Source organism: Cervus elaphus, chromosome 13, assembly GCF_910594005.1.
Source record: "Cervus elaphus chromosome 13, mCerEla1.1, whole genome shotgun sequence".
Taxonomy (NCBI): Eukaryota; Metazoa; Chordata; class Mammalia; order Artiodactyla; family Cervidae; genus Cervus; species Cervus elaphus.
Genome location: NC_057827.1, coordinates 13,231,319 through 13,252,635, shown reverse-complemented (window position 1 = coordinate 13,252,635; position 21,317 = coordinate 13,231,319). Strand labels below are relative to the sequence as shown.

General features: G+C 40.3%; 1 pseudogene; it reads left to right on the top strand.

Moving 5' to 3' along the window:
- The first annotated feature begins 12,078 nt into the window (after positions 1–12,078).
- On the top strand, positions 12,079–21,087 carry LOC122706587 (annotated as a pseudogene).
- Positions 21,088–21,317: the final 230 nt, after the last annotated feature.

Below are 21,317 nucleotides of genomic sequence, written 5' to 3'. Positions count from 1 at the left end.
GCCAGTCCAGGTTGGATGCATGAGACAAGTGCTTGGGGCTGGTGCACTGGGAAGACCCAGAGGGATAGGACGGCGAGGGAGGAGAGAGAGGGTTCAGGATGGGGAACACATGTAAATCCATGGCTGATTCATGTCAATGTATGGCAAAAGCCACTACAATATTGTAAAGTAGTTAGCCTCCAACTAATAAAAATAACTGGGAAAAAAAATGAATGACACATGAAATAGAGAGTATCATAAGACCATCTATTGAGAAATGGGAATCAGAAGTCTTTTGGGAGGAAGTAAGCTCTAAACAGGGTTTCCCTGGTAGTTCAGCGATAAATAATCCGCCTGCGATGCAAAAGACGCAGGAGACTCCACCGGTTTGATCCCTGGGTATGGAAGCTCCCCTGCAGGAGGGCATGGCAACCTACTCCAATATTCTTGCCTAGAGACTCCCATGGATAGAGGAGCCTGGCAGGCTACAGTCAGCGTCACACAGAGTTGGATATGACGAAGCGACTAAGCATGCACGAATCGTCTAAATGGAGACTCACAGAATGAGTACAAAACTTCCATCAGCTAGAAGACGGGAGGGACGAACTTGTGGTGTTACAAGCAAAGAGAATATCAGATGAGAAGGCCAAGAGATACAAGAGTGTGCAGGTTAATCCAGAACTGGCAGTGGTTCCTATGGGCAAAGAACACATTAGAGTGAGCTGGTGGCAGGCAAGAGTTTTGTTTATATTCATCCTAAGTGAAATGCTTGGACATGTTTTAAAAAGGGAATTGACATATGGGTGCAATTCCTAGATCTAACTCTTGCTAGTTTGACTTCATTTGCCTGAGTCAGAATTATGTCATTAATACAATAACTATAATTCCTTCATGCCAGGTTTGTTGTTGGATAAAAAGTGAAAATACAAAGTTCCCATGAGAATTATTTTTTCCTTTACTTCTTCTAAGTATATCCTAGAAACACTACAAAAATGATCATGCTTATCAGACATTTTCCATCTGCAAAAATGTAACTCAGAAAATGTATTTGGAACACCTGTACCATCAAAGTGTTCAACTAGGATGCTGTGATTAGTTACTTGACCTGCCCTCATGGAAGGATGCAGGAAAAAAATGTTAATTGACGTGTGTGAGTGCTGGATATTTTATCAGACATTTTATGCAGAATTTCTCATTTTGTGACTGTGAAAACTGACTTCGCAAGTTCTATGTCCACAGTGACAGATTTAGTGAGAGGCAGAACCAAGATTCAAGTTTAGGCTTGAAGTTCAGTCTCAGTCTATGATGTTAAACAACCTGTAGCCTATTATCCTTACTAGATTTCATCCTGTAAATGCTTAGAGGGCATGTTAAGGAAAAGCATTCAACCAAATTTTCTAAATAATAAAAATTGAATTGGTAGAGTTTAGCAAAAATGCTTTAATTTTATAAGTAATAAAGTTATAATTAATGCTTTCAAGTGACTTTGTCCACCCATATTTATATTGCCATGACTTTATAAAAATATTGGAGGAAATAACCAATGAGAATAGATAAGATAAAGCATTTAGAGAGATGATAGTTGGAAACAGAGAGGTAAATAATCTTTAGGATGATTGAATATCTGTAAAAATTCAAGAAAATCAATGCAAATATTATGATATACAATAATGTAATAAAATATCACATCTAAAAACAGACAAACATGATAAATTTCTTTAGGGAAACATTTGTACAAAGGATATGCAAAACCTGTCTAAAGAACACTTTAAAACACTATAGAAAGACACAAAAGTTGACAAGAACAAATTGAGAAACATATGCTTTGGAATACAAACATGTCATGAATAGAACATGCCTTAAGATAAAATTTGTTTAAAACAATCTCAATAATAATATCCAAAGATATCTTCTTCCTGGAGTTAAAACATTGCTAATAAAGTTGCATGGAAAACAATAAACAAGAATAACCAGATTAATCCTTAAAAGAGGGAGTGTGAGGAGGCATAAAGCCACTTTAATCACATCAACGAGTACTTGACTATGCATAGACAGACAGTCCAATGGGACAGAATAGAAAATCCAGAAATATAGTCAAGTGTGGTGAAAATTTAATATATGATATATTTGTTGTTGTTGTTTTGTCTCTGAGTCATGTTTAACTCTTTACGACCCCATACACTGTAGCCTGCCAGGATCCTCTGTCCATGGGATTTCCCAGGCAAGAATACTAGAGTGGGTTCCCATTTCCTTCTCTGGGGGACGTGATAAATATGGCACCTCAAATCAGAAACATTTTTAACAAACCATGTTGGGACAATTGGGTGCCATGTAATAGCTATACGTGTAAAGATATAATGGTTAGATTATATGATAAACCAGGAAAAATCCAAATAAATCAGAGATCTAAATGTGAAATCAGACAAGTAGAAGAAAACATAGGTGATTACATTTCTATTTTGTGAGCAGAGGGAGAAATGTCTTTCTAATAATTACTCAAAATCAAGAAGCTATTATTTTTTATGTCCCAAAGGACTTTATTTTTTATCTTTTAAATTTTACTAATTTTCACATGTTTAATGTATTTAAGGCATATAAGTATCTATACTTATTTCTAAGTTTTAGATTTTAAACTTTTTATTAAAAAAAATAAATAAAAATAAAAGAAATTTTATCAGAGTATAGTTAAGAAACTATTATTTTAAAAGGACTGTTATGTTCAAATAAATTTTTTCCACAAAGTGTTTGCATGGAAAACAAACAAAAGCAAAGACAAAAAACACAAGAAAAAAAAAAAATTCACAACTTAGAAAAGATAACAATCCCAAAATAAGATCAACAAACCTATAAAAAAAAATTGAAAAGGTGATATGAAAAGTTATTTCGAAGTAGAAGAAATATAAATGTCCAAGAAACACATAATAAATGCTCATTCTCCTTTATAGTAAAAGAATTTAATGTAGACCACATCTCATCAAACTTTGACACCATCTCAGGTAGATGAATGGTGAGTCAACTGACACCTTCCTGCATTGATGGTGGGAATGCAAAATGCTGCACAAATGGAAAAATATTGATCATATCTAGAAAAATCACATCAGTTCAGTCATTCAGCTGTGTCCAGCGCTTTGGAACCCATGTACTGCAGCACGGTAGGCCTCCCTGTCCATCACCGACTCCTAGAGTTTACTCAAACTCATGTCCATTAAGACGGTGACGCCATCCAACCATCTCATCCTCTGTCGTCCCCTGCTCCTCCTGCCTTGAATCTTTCCCAGCATCAGGGTCTTTTTCCAATGAGTCAGTTCTATGCATCAGATGGCCAAAATATTGGAGTTTCAGCTTCAGCATCAGTCCTTCCAATGAATATTCAGGACTGATTTCCTTTAGGATGGACTGGTTTGATCTCATTGTTGTCCAAGGGACTCTGAAGAGTCTTCTCCAACACCACAGTTTAAAAGCATCAATTTTTTGGCACTCAGCTTTCTTTATGGTTCAAACTGTCACATCCATACATGACTACTGGAAAAATCATAGTTTTGACTAGATGGACCTTTGTAGGCAAGTAATGTCTCTGCTTTTTAATAAACTGTCCAGATTGGTCATAACTTTTCTTCCAAGGAGCAAGTGTCTTTTAAATTCATGACTGCATCACCATCTGCAGTGATTTGGAGCCCCCCAAAAGAAAGTCCGTCATTGTTTCCACTGTTTCCCCATCTATTTGCCATGAAGTGATGACACCACCCTTATGGCAGAAAGTGAAGAGGAACTAAAAAGCCTCTTGATGAAAGTGAAGGAGGAGAGTGAAAAAGTTGGCTTAAAGCTCAACATTCAGGAGAGGGAGGTGGGAGCGGGAATCGGGATAGGGAACATATGTAAATCCATGGCTGATTCATGCCAATGTATGGCAAAAACCACTACAATACTGTAAAGTGATTAGCCTCCAACTAATAAAAATAAATGGAAAAAAATAAATAAATAAATTTTTAAAAAAGAAAACTAAGATCATGGCATCTGGTCCCATCACTTCGTGGGAAATATATGGGGAAAAACCATGGCCTTGAGTAGATGGACCTTTGTTGGCAAAGTCTCTGGTCTTTAATATGCTGTCTAGGTTGGTCATAATTACTTTCCTTCCAAGGAGCAAGCGTCTTTTAATTTTATGCTTGCAGTCACCAACTGCAGTGATTTTGGAGCCCCCCAAAAATAAAGTCCGTCACTCTTTCCACTATTTCCCCATCTATTTGCCATGAAGTGATGGGACCAGATGCCATGATCTTAGTTTTCTGAATGATGAGTTTTAAGCTAACTTTTTTACCCTCCTTTTTCACTTTCATCAAGAGGCTGTTTAGTTCTTCTTCACTTTCTGCCATAAGGGTGGTATCATCTGCATATCTTTGGTTATTGATATTTCTCCCAGCAATCTTGATTCTAGCTTGTGCTTCATCCAGCCCAGCATTTCTTATGATGTACTCTGCATATAAGTTAAATAAGCAGGGTGACAACATACAGCCTTGACATCCTCCTTTCCCTATTTGGAACCAGTCTGTTGTTGCATGTCCAGTTTTAACTGTTGCTTCCTGACCTGCATACAGGTTTCTCAAGAGGCATGTCAGGTGGTCTGGCATTCCCATCTTTTGAAGAATTTTCCAGTTTGTTGTGGTCCACACAGTCAAAGGCTTTGGCATAGTCAATAAAGCAGAGGTCCATGCTTTTCTGGAACTCTCTTGCTTTTTCAATGATCCAATGGATGTTGGCAATTTGATCTCTGGTTCCTCTGCCTTTTCTAAATCCAGCTTTAACATTTGGAAGTTCACGGTTCACATACAGTTGAAGCCTGGCTTGGAGAATTTTTAGCATTACTTTACTAGTATGTGAGATGTGTGCAATTGTGTGGTAGTTTGAGCACTGTAATAATAATATAACTTATTATACAATAATACTGCAATAAATACTGTAATGAATTTTTTAAGATTATAGTCAAGGAGAATTGTTACCTAAAAAAAATTTCTTTTTTGTAAAAGACAGATGTGGGACTTCCCTGGCAGTCCAGTGGTTAAGACTCTGCATTTCTACTGCAGAGGGCATGGGTTCTATTCCTGTTTTTGAAACTAAGATCCATCAGGCCACAGTGTGCAACAAAAAAAAATATTTAAACAGATGCATGTTGATATAAGCAGTGATGAAATGACATGATTTTGTGATTTAATAAAAAAAAACTTATGGTGGACCAAAAATTTAATGATGGTTTTGTTAAGTGTTGTGGTAATCAATGATCTACCTACTTGTGGGTTGTATATATGAATTTGTTTCAAAGTATATGATCCCTCAACTAGTGAAAACATTATAGTTAGTTGCAAAATATTAAAAAAATATATACCAGTATTGAATAAATCATTAAAGAATAGTCCATCAATTGAAATTTTAGAAAGCTAAGACATGAATCAATGCAAATAGCACAAGGCTAACTCATGTAACTACAAACATGGAATTCCATCTGGAAAGATATTTAGGTGTTAGTGCCCATGCTCCCTTGTAACACCTGAAGTGAGATGTTATACAGCCTGTTTGCACACATCTAGCAACTGGGAAATCACTACGTTAGAGGTGGCTGATTCCACTCTTGAACAACTCTGTTGAATAGTGAGTATCTTCCTCTTAGTGGCCTGAAGAACTTTCCATGAAGATTTTAGTTTTCAGGATACCTTCTTGTGTCCTTAGAGACACAAATATCATACATAAGAGAGAGGAGAAAGGCTTGAAAAAGGAACAAGGTGAGTGATTGGTGAACCCAAATCAGGATCCCATCCCAGGGACCTAATCCCCAGTCCATGAAGGTCAATCACTTTCAGTTTCAGAGAAATGGCTCTGAATGTCGTCACAAAATTCTGGTTCCAGTGACGTATTTCTGGTCACATACTATTGAATATTTGTCTCACATCCAGATCTAGATCAACTTCTTGGTTTTTGTTTCTCTCTGTTCACAGAGGTGCAGATGAAAGAGTGGGTGTGAGGGAGAGGGTGACCGTGGAGAGTGACTGTGGAAGAGAGCACGTGTGGACCTCAAAGTGCCTCTGGATCCTCTCTGGGACCCTGCTCTGCCCTCCCACTCCATGCCAACTTGGAAATGTTAGAGGAAACAATACTATTTTGAATTGTACTTTAGCTAAAATTCATTGGGTCTTTATGATGTGTAATTTTTTAACATATTTACTGTATTCATAAGGACATTATGGGTGATATCTTCTTAATTTCATTTTACAGATACAAACAAAGAGAAATTGAGTAGTTTGCCCAAGAAAACATAGAAGTAAATAGTTAGGACTAAAGTCCTGATCCATCAGATTCCAGGGTATGTAAAATGTAAAAAACAGACTCCAGGTTCTTGATGTGATAGAAATAGTTCATGACTCTAAGCAGTTCTCTCATTACTTACAATAGATTCTATACATGTTGAAACAGCTCAAGTCCAAATCAGAAGTCTGGCATGCAGATCACTGCCTGGCCTTCTTATGCATGAATCTAGGGTCACTTAATTAGGATTCTATACGATCACTCCATCTCCTTCTTGGGCTTGTGCTGTGGATTCGGGGTGGGGGCGGGGAGTCCAAGTTTTGGTTACTGCATTGATACCTATGAAATTTTGTCTAATTTTACTTAGTTTGTGGGTTAGTTGGTCAAGTTATGAAATGCTTTATAACTTTTCCTAACATGTGAACTCTGCAGTTTTGATTTCTCCAGCTGTTTGTTTGTTTGTTTGTTTTTTAACAGTTTCATCTAGTGTTGAATAGCATAGGGGGAGCTTGGCATAGATTCTTGTAACATACCACTAGCAATCACATTTCAGTTTGACCTCAATTCAGCATTCAACAACTTATGATGCAATAATTCAGTCTCTTGACTGCTGTGACATCCATACATGTTGTCTTCTTTGTTTATAGGTATTTATGGAGAAGGCATGTGTGTACCTTACTGAAATCTATCTGTATTATGGCTGTCATAATAACTTTGTGTGAGGAAAAAAGCAGACAGAGGCTTTATGTGACTGTTCTTAGGGAATTTGTATTGATTCTCTCCAAAAATTAGTTCTGGATCTTAGAATCACTATCAATTTTTCCAGTTGCTCCTTTGTAGAGTACTCCTCTCTTTTCACGGGAAGAGTAACGAGTGTGTTTTTACCTTCCAACCTGTTTCCTGGATCCCCTAAAGACAAAGGAACAAGGCACCCATCGCAACATGATTTCAAACTAATCTCAAAGCCATTCACACCTTCAGCTTCTTCATTTTATCCTTCTGGGAACATTCAAGTCATTTTCCCTTCAGTTCAGTTCAGTTCAGTCGCTGAATCGTCTCTGACTCTTTGTGACCCCATGAACTGCAGCATGCCAGGCTTCCCTGTCCATCACCAACTCCCAGAGCTTGCTCGAAATCATGTCCATCAAGTTGGTGATGCCATCCAACCATCTCATCCTCTGTTGGCCCCTTCTCCTCCTGCCTTCCATCTTGCCCAGTATCAGGGTCTTTTCCAAGGAGTCAGCTATACGCATCAGGTGGCCAAAGTATTGGAGTTTCAGTTTCAGCATCAGTCCTTCCAATGAATATTCAGGACTCATTTCTTTTAGGTTGGACTCTTTGGATCACCTCGCAGTCCAAGGGACTCTCAAGAGTCTTCTCCAATACCACAGTTCAAAAGCATCAGTTCTTCAGTGCTCAGCTTTTTTTATGGTCCAGCTGTCATATCCACTCATGACTACTGGAAAAACCATAGTTTTGATGTGATGGACCTTTGTCAGCAAAGTAATGTCTCTGCTTTTTAATATGCTGTCTAGGTTGGTCATAGCTTTTCTTCCAAGGAGCAAGTGTCTTTTAATTTTATAGCTGTAGTCACCATCTGCAGTTATTTTGGAGCCCAAGAAAATAAAGTCTCTCACTACTTCTATTTTCTCCCATCTATTTGCCATGAAGTGATGGGACTGGATGCCATGATCTTAGTTTTTTGAATGTTGAGTTTTAAGCCGGCTTTTTCACTCTCCAGGAGATCTTTCCCCTTCATCATCAGTCACTGTCCGCAAGTTGACTCCAGAGCTCTTCACAAAGAGTACAGATGTGGAAGAGAAATTGGCAGTGTTGACATTTTCCTTGGAAATGCTGAGGACATTACAGTGTAAGCAGCTGCCCCATTTTCTAGCTCTGAATGGAACAGAATCAGAGAGACAGCCAGGGGACTGACTGTATTGTTCATCCTTACCCTATACTCTTGTCCCTGAGCTTCTTTGGAGTTTCAGCTACCCAGGCATTAGCATCTCAGATTTCTGTCACTTGCATATATTGGTTATTCCATTACTGCAGCTTTTGAAGAACAAGAAGTCTGCTTGAAAATCTGTAGTTTCCAGATGGATTCCTCTGTCACTCTTCCATTAAGACTGTGCCCTCATCTTTCTTTCTTCACAAGATCGTGGACTTCTCTGTTTCTCCCTGTCAATAGGATCAAAACAAGCTATGTACTACCAGATAAAGATCATATTTATGATAGCTTTATTAAAATTCTGATTTACCATAAAAATGAAAGCTTGTGCACATTTGAATTCATTGATATCTTGATAGCACTGGAGATGCAATAATAAATGACACTGGACTCTGTCACCAATGAATGACCCTCCTGGTCTCTGAGCACAGACTGTTAAAGATTATGAGATAGACAAAGACTGAATCTAAATGATGCTAGACAGAAACAAGGGACTGAAAATTGCGTCTTAGAGGCTTTTTCTATCGATCAGAAATGTACAGTTTATTCCTGAGGTTTCAATTCTCTGTCAGAAAACCAGCACAGCAATTCAGATGATCAGCTTTGAAGTTATCTGCATTCAAGTGATTCCACTCATACCTCTGATGTTGTGGGAAAGCTCATATTCTCTATGATCCTCACTTTGATGCCGAAGATCCCATAAGTGTATCGTGAAGCTTTAACAGGTTGAAGCTTGTGCGGTGCCTGCATAGGGAAGCATCAACCATAGCATCAGTGATGCTGAGGTAGGAGGTAGATAGGCCCCAGGGAGAGCAGCCCCAACTGCTTCTCTGATGACCCTTCAAGATGATTGGCCAGAGACAACCTAGAAAACTGCACCCATAGAAGCCCCCCAAGCCACCCCTACTGTGGGCAATTCACACCAAGTTCACTCGTGTGCTCTTCCACACATCCTTTGCTTCTAACAGTGTCTCTTTTTCACAATCTTGGTCTCTTTGCTGAACTCTTTCTTCAAAGATGACAAGGACCGAGGTCCTTCTTCCAGCCATTTCACCACTAGAATCAATACTAGGCACCACTTGATTGACTGAGCACACACCTGCCACATATCCAACACTATTCTACACAAGTAACAGGCTTTCCATGTACTTACTCACCTTCCTCACAACTGCCTTCAAGTTAGCGCATTCCTGCTCCCCACGCTCCAGACCACTGTGCTGAGATCACTGTCTGGTGAAGTGGTGATGTCAGGGTGCTGAGTCAGTCTATCTGACTCCAGAGTCCTTGGGTTAGACACACAGCCTCATAAAGAGTAGTTTTAATCAGCTATAACAAAAGCAGAAAGTTAAACGCAGCCTGAGTCCCTCTACTCCTCTTTCATCCATTCCTCTCACAAAACAACGTAAGCCCAGCAGCTAATGAGGAGTTTCTGCCTTACAAGTAAGTGGTTTCTAGCCTTCTGGTGTATGCCACCAGTTCACATGACCCAGGTCCCCCATGACCCCAAATAGTCACTGCTCTGGTTGATGTTAGGAACCCAGGACTGCTCCAAGGAACAGGAACGGATCTGTTCCTGTTACTCCGGAAGTAGCAGATCTTAGAGTGCACTTTTGCTTGTTATACCTCCTACTAGAAGTTTGCATAGCCACTGTTGTCCAAAACCCAAGGTGGTGACTAGCCTGCATGGGCTCCTATGGTTTCATCAAAGAAGTGGGCACAATGCCCTTGACTCCACAGCCACAAGTAACTTGACTTAGGAAAATAAAATAAAGAACTACCAGTTTTCCCCTCCCACTGATACATATTCAACCTGAGCTGATGACCATCCCAAAACATTCTATTGAGTGGACCTCAGGATATTTATGGTCGGTGTGATGGCTAATTTTATGGGTCATTTTGGCTAGGATATAGAATAGAGTTTAACAATTGTTATGAGGCTCCCTTTAGATGTGATGAATATCTATAAGCAACTGATTTCTAACAATTATGCATTTATTTGGCTGCATCGGGTCTTGGTTGAGGTCCGCAAGAGCTTGAGATGCATCGTTGTGCCTCAGGGACTGGCTGGTTGTGGTGTCTGGTCTTATTGGCTCCATAGCACGTGGGATCCTAGGTCCCCAACCAGGGATCAAACCTGCATCCCTTGCATTGGAAGGCAGATTCTTAACCACTGGACCACCAAGGAAGTCCCAATAATCTGCTAATTTTAAGTAAAAGAGATTATGTTCAATCATCAGAGCATCCATCAGCTCCTGCCTGAGGATGTCCTGCCTTGCAGATGACAGCTTTGCCTCATCAGTCTCCACAATTAAATACGTCAACTTCTTGCACTAAAGTCTTTGCCTCTCTGCTTATCTACCTATCCAGTTACCTAGCTCTCTAGCTATCATCTATAGGTTTGTTTCTCTGGTAGAACCCTGGCTGATACAGTGGGCATCTACAAGCACCAAAACCCTCTCTTGCCAATGTTGCATTCTTGTACCAGTTTGCAATGACTTTTTACCAATTGTGACCCTGCATGATTAATCTGTGACTCAGAATAAGAGAGTGGTAAGGTCTTTCAAAAGAAACTCCTGGAGTCTGAGAGGCCCCATCACCTCTCGCTGGTGGATTAGTCAGTCGCCATAGAAACCTTCCGGTCCCAAGCCTTGAGTCCATCATAGCAGGCAGGGAGAAGGGAGCCTGCAGTGTTAGTGTTCCTGCCGATGTGGGATTTCAGTGCTGGAGAAACTGAAAAGTGGGGCTGAATGGAGCAAGGTGGGCAGGAACGAAGGAATCTAGGACACCATTTTTGTTATCAACCTTGTTATAATGTCATTGTTTCCTGGTGGGCTCCTGAGAGAGGACCAAAGGGCTGAGTGAAATAGTGACTAGGTACCCCTGCTGTCCGCTAACTGTGGCTCTGATGTCTTCAAGAGTTTTTCTGTCTCCTCAAGAGTATTCCATATCATGCCCATATATATACACAGCAACATTTCAAATGTCTAACCAGATTGAAAGCCACTCTAAGAAATATGACCTCAGATGTTTTATTAATGACTGGAAGTAGTCCTTTTGCCCATGCCTTACTTTTCACAAGCAAATGAATTACCCACATTGATCTCCACCACCAAAAGAAAAATAATTTTTGCCTCTGCCTTTGCATAGAGAAAGTACTGTACAATACACAACTACAAATGTGTGTCTCACTATGTGTAAAGTGAGTATATCAATATAATGTGTTGACATATATATTATATTCATGTTCAATTGTTTGACATTTTGGTAGCTTTTAATACATCTTTACAATTTTTGAATTTTTAAAAAACATTTTAACAATTTAGCCTGAAAACTCAACAGAACAAAACAAGGCCAAATTTCTGAGTGCTAAATAAATTAGGTAATAATTTACAAATTTAATGAACAGTTTGTAGAGAAGCACAAGGTTGAGAAAAGAAATTTCATTTCTTCCTAAAATTTGTCTTTTGCATGGGCTTGAATTTCAAAAGCTATTAAGCATTGAAATAATTTTTATTCCTATGTATTTCATCATCTATGTTTGTTCAGCTCCTTTTAATTTTATATTTTTAAAGGGTAATGTTTTGCATTTAATAGCTTAATACTATTTGAGAATTATACTTTTAAAACCTCATTTAAATACTTTATTTTCTGGAAAACGAGCATAGCTTTCTACAACTAAAACATAAATCTTCTTTTAAGTTTCAAAAGCATGTTAACTGGCATTTATGACCATATAAAAAAGAAATTTGATTCAATACTCTTATAAACATGATTCAGCCATTTCTAAAATTCTAACACATATCAAGAGAAAAATGACCAAAACTTAATATGTTCTGGGCTTCCCAGGTGGTTCTGTGGTAAAGAATATGCCTACCAAGCAGGAGATGTGGGTTCAGTCCCTGGGTGAGGAAGATCCCCTGGAGAAGGAAATGGCAACCCACTCCGGTATTATTACCTGGGAAATCCCATAAACAGAGGAGCCTGGCAGGCTACAGTCTCAGTTCAGTCACTCAGTCATGTCTGACTCTTTGCCACCCCATGGACTGCAGCATGCCAGGCCTCCCTGTCCATCACCAACACCCAGAGCTTGCTCAAATTCAAGTCCATTGAGTCAGTGATGCCATCCAACCATCTCATCCTCTGTTGGCCCCTTTTCCTCCTGCCTTCCATCCTCCCCAGCATCAGGGTCTTTTCCAATGAGTCAGTTCTTTGCATCAGGTGGCCAAAGTGTTGGAGTTTCAGCCTCAGCATCAGTCCTTCCAATGAATATTCAGGACTGATTTCCTTTAGGATGGACAGGTTGGATCTCCTTGCAGTCCACGGGACTCTCAAGAGTCTTCTCCAACACCACAGTTCAAAAGCATCAATTCTTCTGTGCTCAGCTTTCTTTATAGTCCAGCTGTCACATCCATACATGACTACTGGAAAAACCATAGCTTTGACTAGACGGACCTTTGCCAGCAAAGTAATATCTCTGCTTTTTATTATGCTATCTAAGTTAGACATAGCTTTTCTTCCAAGGAGCAAGCATCTTTTAATTTCATGGCTGCAGTCACCATCTGCAGTGACTTTGGAGCCCAAAATATAAAGTCTCTCACTGTTTCCATTGTTTCCCCAACTATTTGCCATGAAGTGATGGGACCAGATGCCATGAACTTCCTTTTTTGAATGTTGAGTTTTAAGCCAACTTTTTCACTTTCCTCTTTCACTTTCATCAAGAGGCTCTTTGGTTCTTCACTCTCTGCCATAAGGGTGGTGTCATCTGCATATCTGAGGTTATTGATATTTCTCCCAGAAATCTTGATTCCAGCTTGTGCTTCATCCAACCCATCATTTCTCATGATGTACTCTGGATATAAGTTAAATAAGCAGGGTGACAATATACAGTCTTGATGTACTCCTTTCCCAATTTTGAACCAGTCTATTGTTCCATGTCTGTTTTTAACTGTTTCTTCTTGACCTGCAGACAGATTTCTTCGGAGGCAGGTCAGGTCGTCTGGTATTCCCATCTCTTTATGAATTATCCACAGTTTGTTGTGCTCCACACAGTCAAAGACTTTGGTGTAGTCAATAAAGTAATAGTAGGTGTTTTTCTGGAACTCTCTTGCTTTGCCTATGATCCAACAGATGTTGGCAATTTGATCTCCAGTTACACTCTATGGGGTCACAATGAGTAAGACATGAATTGGCAACTAAACAAGATACATTTTAACTGTGGTGTACCTTTTGCATATAACTTTTTGCTTAAAACCAAAAGTCCCATTTATTTATTATGCACCAGATGAGAATTAGATATTTTGCACATTGGTCAGCTAAAACTTAGATATTGAAGTCCTTAATTATTTAATTAATACTATACCTTTTCCAATTGGAGGGGCTTGAAGTTGCTTTCAGTGATATATTAAAATTCATCTAAATAGCCAATTAAGAAGTAGGGACTTTTGTTTTCAGTACTGAGGGTTTACTTACAAGCAATCATATATTATATCACAAATACTATCTCAATATTATTTAAGTCTTACAACAAATAATGACTGCAAGGTTTCCTTATTTAATTAATGCTTCATATTATCTCAGAAAGAATTTAATGTGGGTTATGGAATGTGTGAACTTAAGTCTCCTTTTGCCCACCATATCTCAATTTAGCTTGCTGTCTAGAAATAATTATTAACAACCCCACTTCACTCTCAAAAGTGTACCCATTAAGAGGACAAATCAACTGGCTTCCCTACTTACAGGACCTCATAACATATACCAAGATTTAAAAAAAAAAGTAAAAACGGTGGTACGAAGGATAGTTTGAACCAGTTGTTGCTTTCAGAGAACCAGTAGGATATTTACAAAAATTTTTACACTCCAAAAATAAAACCTTAACAAATTGTCCAAAGTATAGTGTGCAATAGTCACATTCATAGAACACAGTAACATAGATAGAAACTAATCAAAATTTTATGTAAAAGCAGCATCCACTAGAAATTAGAAGGTAGTCTTAAAAGAAATTATTTCTGTATCACAGTGGAAATCAAAACAGCAGTCAGAAAATAATAATAATATTCAGAGTAATAAGCAGATTTTTAAAGACAGATGCAGCTCCATATCCTAAATGTTTTCATTATTAAGCAGAAATAATAAACAAACAATTAAGCAGAGAATCTGGTTACCATATTTACTAAAAACAACTAGATATCCAAGGAAAACAAGAGGAAATGTATAAGGTTAAATGAACTAGAAAAAAAATCCTTTTTAATGAAAATTCAAGAGATAGCTTGTTTTCTCCTTTTAAAACACCCACCAAAGGATATAGCTTAGCCAAAGAAAAGTGAGTAAAAAGAGATAACTTATAGTATTAATAAGAACTGGAAAATCACCCCATTACTGAGATCATTTTGCAATAGCAGACAATGCGCAGAGTTAGGCACAACTGAAGTGACTTAGCAGGCGCAACAGCAGCATGGGCAATTCTGTCCTAAAAAATAAAGTAATGCGAACCTAACAAAAAGTTTTGTGGGGGAAAAGTAAGTGTTAAGATTTGGATAAAAAGAAAAAGAAATATGAATAAGCCAATAGCTATACAAGAAATTGAAAATATTGGGGCTCTAACTCTAAAACTCAAATTCAGATTTTTTTTTTTTTGCATCCCTTCAAACTTTTAAATTCTTAGACTTCAGATCATGATTATGCCCCTATGAACTTGTCCAGAGCATAAAAAAAAATGAAAACTCCCTACTTATTTTCCCAAAGCATACACAACCCTGATCTCAGACAACACAAGTTCCCCATATACAAATTCTAAACTTGTTTAATTCTAATCAGTACACCAAACATAAATTGGGCTTACTAGATAAATGTAAAGATGGTCCAAAATTAGGGATCCAAGTTAACATTTATTACGTTAGAGAAGAAATCCCATGCAGGAATCTTGACAAATGCCAAAAAGTTATTTTGTAAAACTCCATACTTTTTCATTTAAAAAAAGAAAAAATATTAATTACTAACACAAAATACTGATATTCCAAGATAGCTTATAGAATTTCTGCAACCAACCATGAAATGTATGTCTGATGATAGAATATGAAGTGTATTCCCATTAAAATCTAGAACAGGTCAAACACGTACATACCGAGGATCAGAGAAATATTTCAAGAAGTAGATAATGGTGATTGTTGAGTGTTGAGGTGTTTAGACAATTTTTTTCCCTTTAATTATCTCTATTTTCTAAACATGTTACAGTGACCAGACTTCACCTTTACAATGATCTAAAAACTAATCTTTCATTAATAATGTACAAATAACTTCTTAAAAAAAGAGAAAATAAAAGATGGTTAAGAACATACAATGGAAGCTTATATAAATCTACCTACTATAAAGTTTGATGTCATCCTGTAGGCAGGGCTGATAATCATTAGGTATGAACTAGTATAGCCAGACAAGTTGTTAAAGCGTGTAATACCTCTGTATTAGAGGAGATGCCTGCTTCTCAGCTCCCAAGTGCTCCCGACCAATGCTCAAGGTGCTGGGACGCATTTCTAGACCACAGCTTTCACTGGCAATGCAGGTTTCCTGCCCAGCATAGCAGGAGGCCTAGAAGACAGGATTCCACCCATAAAGCCAGCAACCACTCTAAATAGACCACAGGACTCGCATCACTGGTTGTAAACATTTTGAACCTCATCCTTATCTGTGAACTTGCTGCGAATTCTGCAACAGTCATGCAATCGCATAGCATAAAAAGTTAGGCAATGTCCAGGAAGTATAAACAAAATATAAGCAATGGCTGGGCATAAATGGTATCCCTGATAGGAAAACAGAAATCACTGTTGCTGTCTCGGTCCCCACCAAATCTCCTCACCCAGAGTGCTCTAGTCATATAATCAGCAAGAACCGCACCGGCATGCCTGCCCTGCGTTCACAGGAATTATCAGGGAGCTGCTTTTTCACAGCATCAAAGTCAAGCCGTTAGTATCACACCCACATCTTAGTGTTCTGCCTACGTCAGGGCTGAACACATGAGACTCTCAGAACATACACAGTGTCTTATTTCCAGTCACACACTATTTGTCATATCACATCTGTAAGTGCCTTTACTCAAGCACTTTATTGCCATCATCTCTGGATTCTCCAGCCATTCGACAGCTATTGCCGCATGCTCAGTTGCTAAGATGCATTCAACTCTTTGCAGCCGCATGGACGGTAGCCCACCAGGCTGCTCTGTCCACGGGATTTTCCAGGTAAGAATGCTGGAGTGAGTTGCCATTTCCTACTCCAGGGGATACTCCTCGCCCAGGGATCGAACGTGTGTCTCCTGCATTGGCAGGCGGATTCTTTACTGCTCTGCCACCAGGGAAGCCCCAAACAGGTATTATTGGTAACTATTTTATCCTTTTATAGAACTTCGGGCAGAGGCATTAGGTAGCTTGTTCAAGATCAGAAAGAACGTTCAAAATGAATTCTGACTGCCACACTTTTAATTCTTTAAAATTTGAAACCCCGATTCTCTTGATCACTCTGCACCTTCTCAAACCCCAGCTGTTGCCACCACACTCCCCTGCCTTCTCACGGGTGATGTGGGGATAAGCCTTGCTTAAAGCAAGTCCCAGGTGTGAGTGAACATCTTAAGATAAGGATGGATGGTGCAGGGAGTCGTGGGCTCTCATCTCTGTTATGAAACAGTTTCTGCGCCAGCCTGTTTCCCTTCAACTCTCTTCATCAAGCAGACCGTGTCACAACCCGATTCCGAGCGCCCTGTCAATGGAGATGCAGCGTGGAAACGGTTCCACAGCTGTGAGGGCAGAGGCCCCACGTCCCGCCATCCTGAGCAGGTCAAGCATCTTCGGGAAGGAGGCCATCTGCCCATCTGACCTCGGCCACGCCAGCCGCGCCTCCCGGCGCAGGGAACAAAACGTCGCCTCATGTACTCCTTTCATCGACCATGTTTTCCTTTACTTTGACGTCAGCTCCCAGATTGCCTGCTGTGATGGGTACACCTTTTGTATTTTCTTTCCAGTCACAATATTGCTTCAGTCATAACCTCGGCACTTTGAGGAATAACTGTCTCTGACAAGGGGGTGAATCACTGACAGAGTTGATAAGCATTACACACAGATGACAGAAGTCAGGACATATCGGATTACTGCTGTGAATATAATAAAAGAAAGACTAAACACTTTGGCAGCTCAAAGACAAGCCATTTCATAACTCTCTAGTGGGGCTATTATCTTCCATTTACTGCCACTGATAACCAGGTTGTGACTGTCTCTCCGAGATCTAGTTTCAATTCACTTAACACATTGCTGACCAGACAAGGTAGAGGAGGCAGAGACGATAATCAGGATTTTTTTTTTTTTTTTGCTTTTTTTGGCATTTATTTTTAAAGTTTATCTTCTGCATCCCCCTTCCAGCCTGATAAGGTCCTTCGCGAGGGGGCTTTAAGCCTTCTTGGAGAAGGCTGAGTGTGGCCACAATCCCTTTAATCTGCACCTTTCTGTTTCCTTTGAAGCCATCCTATCCAGCAGGGAAAGTGACAATCCACTTTCCCCACTTACACCTGGGTCTAAAAGCCTGGTGCAATAAACACCCAGGCTATTTTTACCTTTCGAGGCTCTGAAGAGATAAGATTATGATTTTTTTTCTGAGCTAGCCTGAGCCACCTGAAGAGACAGATCAAGCATTGTGTTCTCTGTCAGCAGAGACAGCCATGCAGCAGTGAGGATGGTATATACACCTTCAGAATTGAATGCAAATTGTGTTTATAAGATGTCAGAGAGATTTTGTTTCTAAATATGTGTATGGGTGCTAAGCCGTTTCAATTATGTCCAACTCTTTGCAGTTGCATGGACTATAGCCTGCTAGGCTCCTCCAGGCAAGAATACGGGAGTGGGTTGCCATGCCCTCCTCCAGGGGATCTTCCCCACCCAGGAATCGAACCCATGTCTCCTGCATCGCCTGCATTGGCACGTGGGTTCTTTACCACTAATGCCACCTGGGAAACGCTGTACATATGTGTGTGCTGTCGCTTCAGTGGTATCTGACTCTTTGCGACCCCATGGACTGTAGCCCACCAGGCTCCTCTGTCCTTGGAATTCTCCAGGCAAGAATACTGGAGTGGATTGTCATGCTTTTCTCCACGGGATCCTCCCTACCCGGGGATCAAACCTGAGTCTTTTGTGTCTTCTGCATTGGGAGGCAGGTTCTTTACCACTAATGTCACCAGGGAATTATATTCACTGCCCTTTAATAAATCATTATAGAAAGGAATATGAAAAAGAATATATATGTATATGTAACTGAATCACTTTGCTGTATACTAGAAACACACAAATATTTAAAAAATATTTCATATGACCTATAAGTTTGAGAACTGAATCCAAAGCAAAGTTGGCACGTGGCCTCCAGGACAGAACAGAATTAAGCTGTAGCTTGGGGGCTTCAGCTCAACCTTGGCCCCACTCTAACAAGTTTGTTTCTGAAACCCAAAAATGGGTGATGCTGAGTTTGATGATAAGCTTTCTGCTCCAATTCTGATGGTTCAGAGGCTACAGAAAGTACTCCCAGCCTGCCAGGTGAGGTTTTCTCAATAAGTACACTTATAGGCAAGATAAATGAGATCAAGACTGACAACAACCAGATCCAACTGACATGCGGCAGATGTTCTGTTTTGCAACCACACAGCATCCTCTGTAAACTTGCTCACGTGTCTCCTTGATGCCTGAATCAATGTGAAGTGGCCACTGCATAGTCAGCATGGGGTTTTTACTAACCAACACTTGGAGCTTCGGTACAGGTCACAGAATTCTGAAAAGAGAAAATATATGTGAATGATTTGTTTCTTTCCTTTTGGCTTTCCGTGTTGACCACTGCATTCAGATGAGTCTTATGAACAAGTTGTATGGCATGAACTTCCACATCCTGTGCTTCCAGATTCCAAATCCCAGGGCTAGGCTGCAGTTAGCTCGGAATCGTTCATCTCTCTGGTGAAGAGGTTTCGATCTGCAACACTACCTGGGAGTTCAGCTGCCAGTGGGTGTCTTCAGACCATAAGAACCATGGAGGTTAAGGATGAGAAGCACCAGGGTGGGGATACACACTAAGTGCCAATCACCAAACACATCAACCTCAAAGCAGGCCTCAGAGATAAGAATGATCAACCCTGTTTTAAGGAAGAAGTAACCCAGATTCAGTGTTTCCTAGGGTCCCTCAGCAAGTAAGTGGCAGATTCATGTTTGAGTTAATGCATCTGACCAAGGTTCCTAGGCACTCCTCTCAGCCCACCCTCTCTATAGGGACTGGAGTCAAAAAGCTCGCTCTCTCCCATCCCTCCATCTTGCAGAAAACGATCTAGCAAATTAAAGAGAAAAATTCATCCAGGGCAGCAGGCTATAGTACCAGGAAAAGTGTCAGATTAGAAAAAGAAGTTAATACACGATCATCATCACCTCCTCAGTCAATAAGCAAATATTTATGCAAGCAGTCCAAAAGCAGCAATTAGAGACATTTGGCCACAGGCAGCAAGTTCTTGACCTTGGACCCAGGAGGGAGTTCCATTTCTCTGGAGGAGTGAACCTGAGAGTTGAGCGTAGAGCTGCAGTCTTATATTAACATAAAAAAAAATTCCAGGAAAGCCCTCTGGACCGAAACTCAGTATTTGGGATACATGAGTGGGATCTTTCTCTTTTGAAACTGAGGTTCATGGTGGGTGAAAGTGGGGCAGATGAAAATGACCTGAGTATGCTTGCTAGGAAGTGGATGTATTGTTGAACCAACTATGCAACTGACTTTGTGTTTCAGCTGTCCCTTCTGTAGACCACCAGCCCAGCTTTTGGGTTGTACCTGGAGGTCAAGGCACCTTGAAAGTTAAAAGAACTTTATAGGGACATAGAGTCAGTAAGGCTGATAAAATCTGTTTCTAGAGATCTTCCCCCATATATGCTCCTTATGCATTCTACTCCTCCTAGATAATCAATAGGCAAACTATATTCAAAGTATTATGAATTTCCTGCTGAGTGCTACCTATGAAAAGTATTCCTGTGATATTTAGATATGATGGCCTTATCTTTAAAGTCATTTATCCAAAGAATTTAAAAATGACCAGGACCCTTTCCTTTCAGCAGCTGGTGGCGGCAAGATGGCCTTGCAAATTTCCAAGAAGAGGAAGTTTGTCGCTGATGGCATCTTCAAAGCTGAACTGAACGAGTTTCTCACTCGGGAGCTGGCTGAAGATGGCTACTCTGGAGTTGAGGTCCAAGTTACACCAACCAAGACAGAAATCATTACCTTGGCCACCAGGACACAGAATGTACTTGGTGAGATGGGCCAGCAGATCCGGGAGTTGACTGCTGTGGTTCAGAAGAGATTTGGCTTCCCTGAAGGCAGTGTAGCGCTTTATGCTGAAAAGATAGCCACAAGAGGACTGTGTGCTATTGCCCAGGCAGAATCTCTGTGTTATAAGTGCCTAAGAGGCCTTGCTGTGTGGAGGGCCTGCTATGGTGTGCTGCGGTTCATCATGGAGAGTGGGGCCAAAGGCTGCGAGGTCGTGGTGTCTGGGAAACTTCGAGGACAGAGGGCTAAATCCATGAAGTTTGTGGTTGGCCTCATGATCCACAGTGGGGACCCTGTTAACTACTACATTCACACTGCCGTGTGCCATGTGCTACTCAGAAGGGTGTGCTGGGAATCAAGGTAAAGATCATGCTGCCTTGGGACCCAACTGGTAAGACTGGCCCTAAGAAGCCTCTGCCTGATCACGTGAGCAATGTGGAACCCAAAGATGAAATACTGCCCACCACCCCCATCTCTGAACAGAAGGGTGGGAAGCCAGAGCCGCCTGCCATGCCCCAGCCTGTACCCACAGCATAATAGGCCTCCTTGGCCGCTGGATCTGGAATCTGAATGTTGCTCTGCAAAGACCTTTAATAAAATCTTTTTAAAAGAAAAAAAAAAAATGACCAAGAATGTAGAGTGTGGTCCAAGGACATGACCTCTATAGTGGGGCAGTCTTACTCCACTATGATTCCCCACCTACTGCCCAAGGATTTGGTGGCTGCTGCTGCTAAGTCGTTTCAGTCGTGTCCGACTCTGTGCGACCCCATAGACGGCA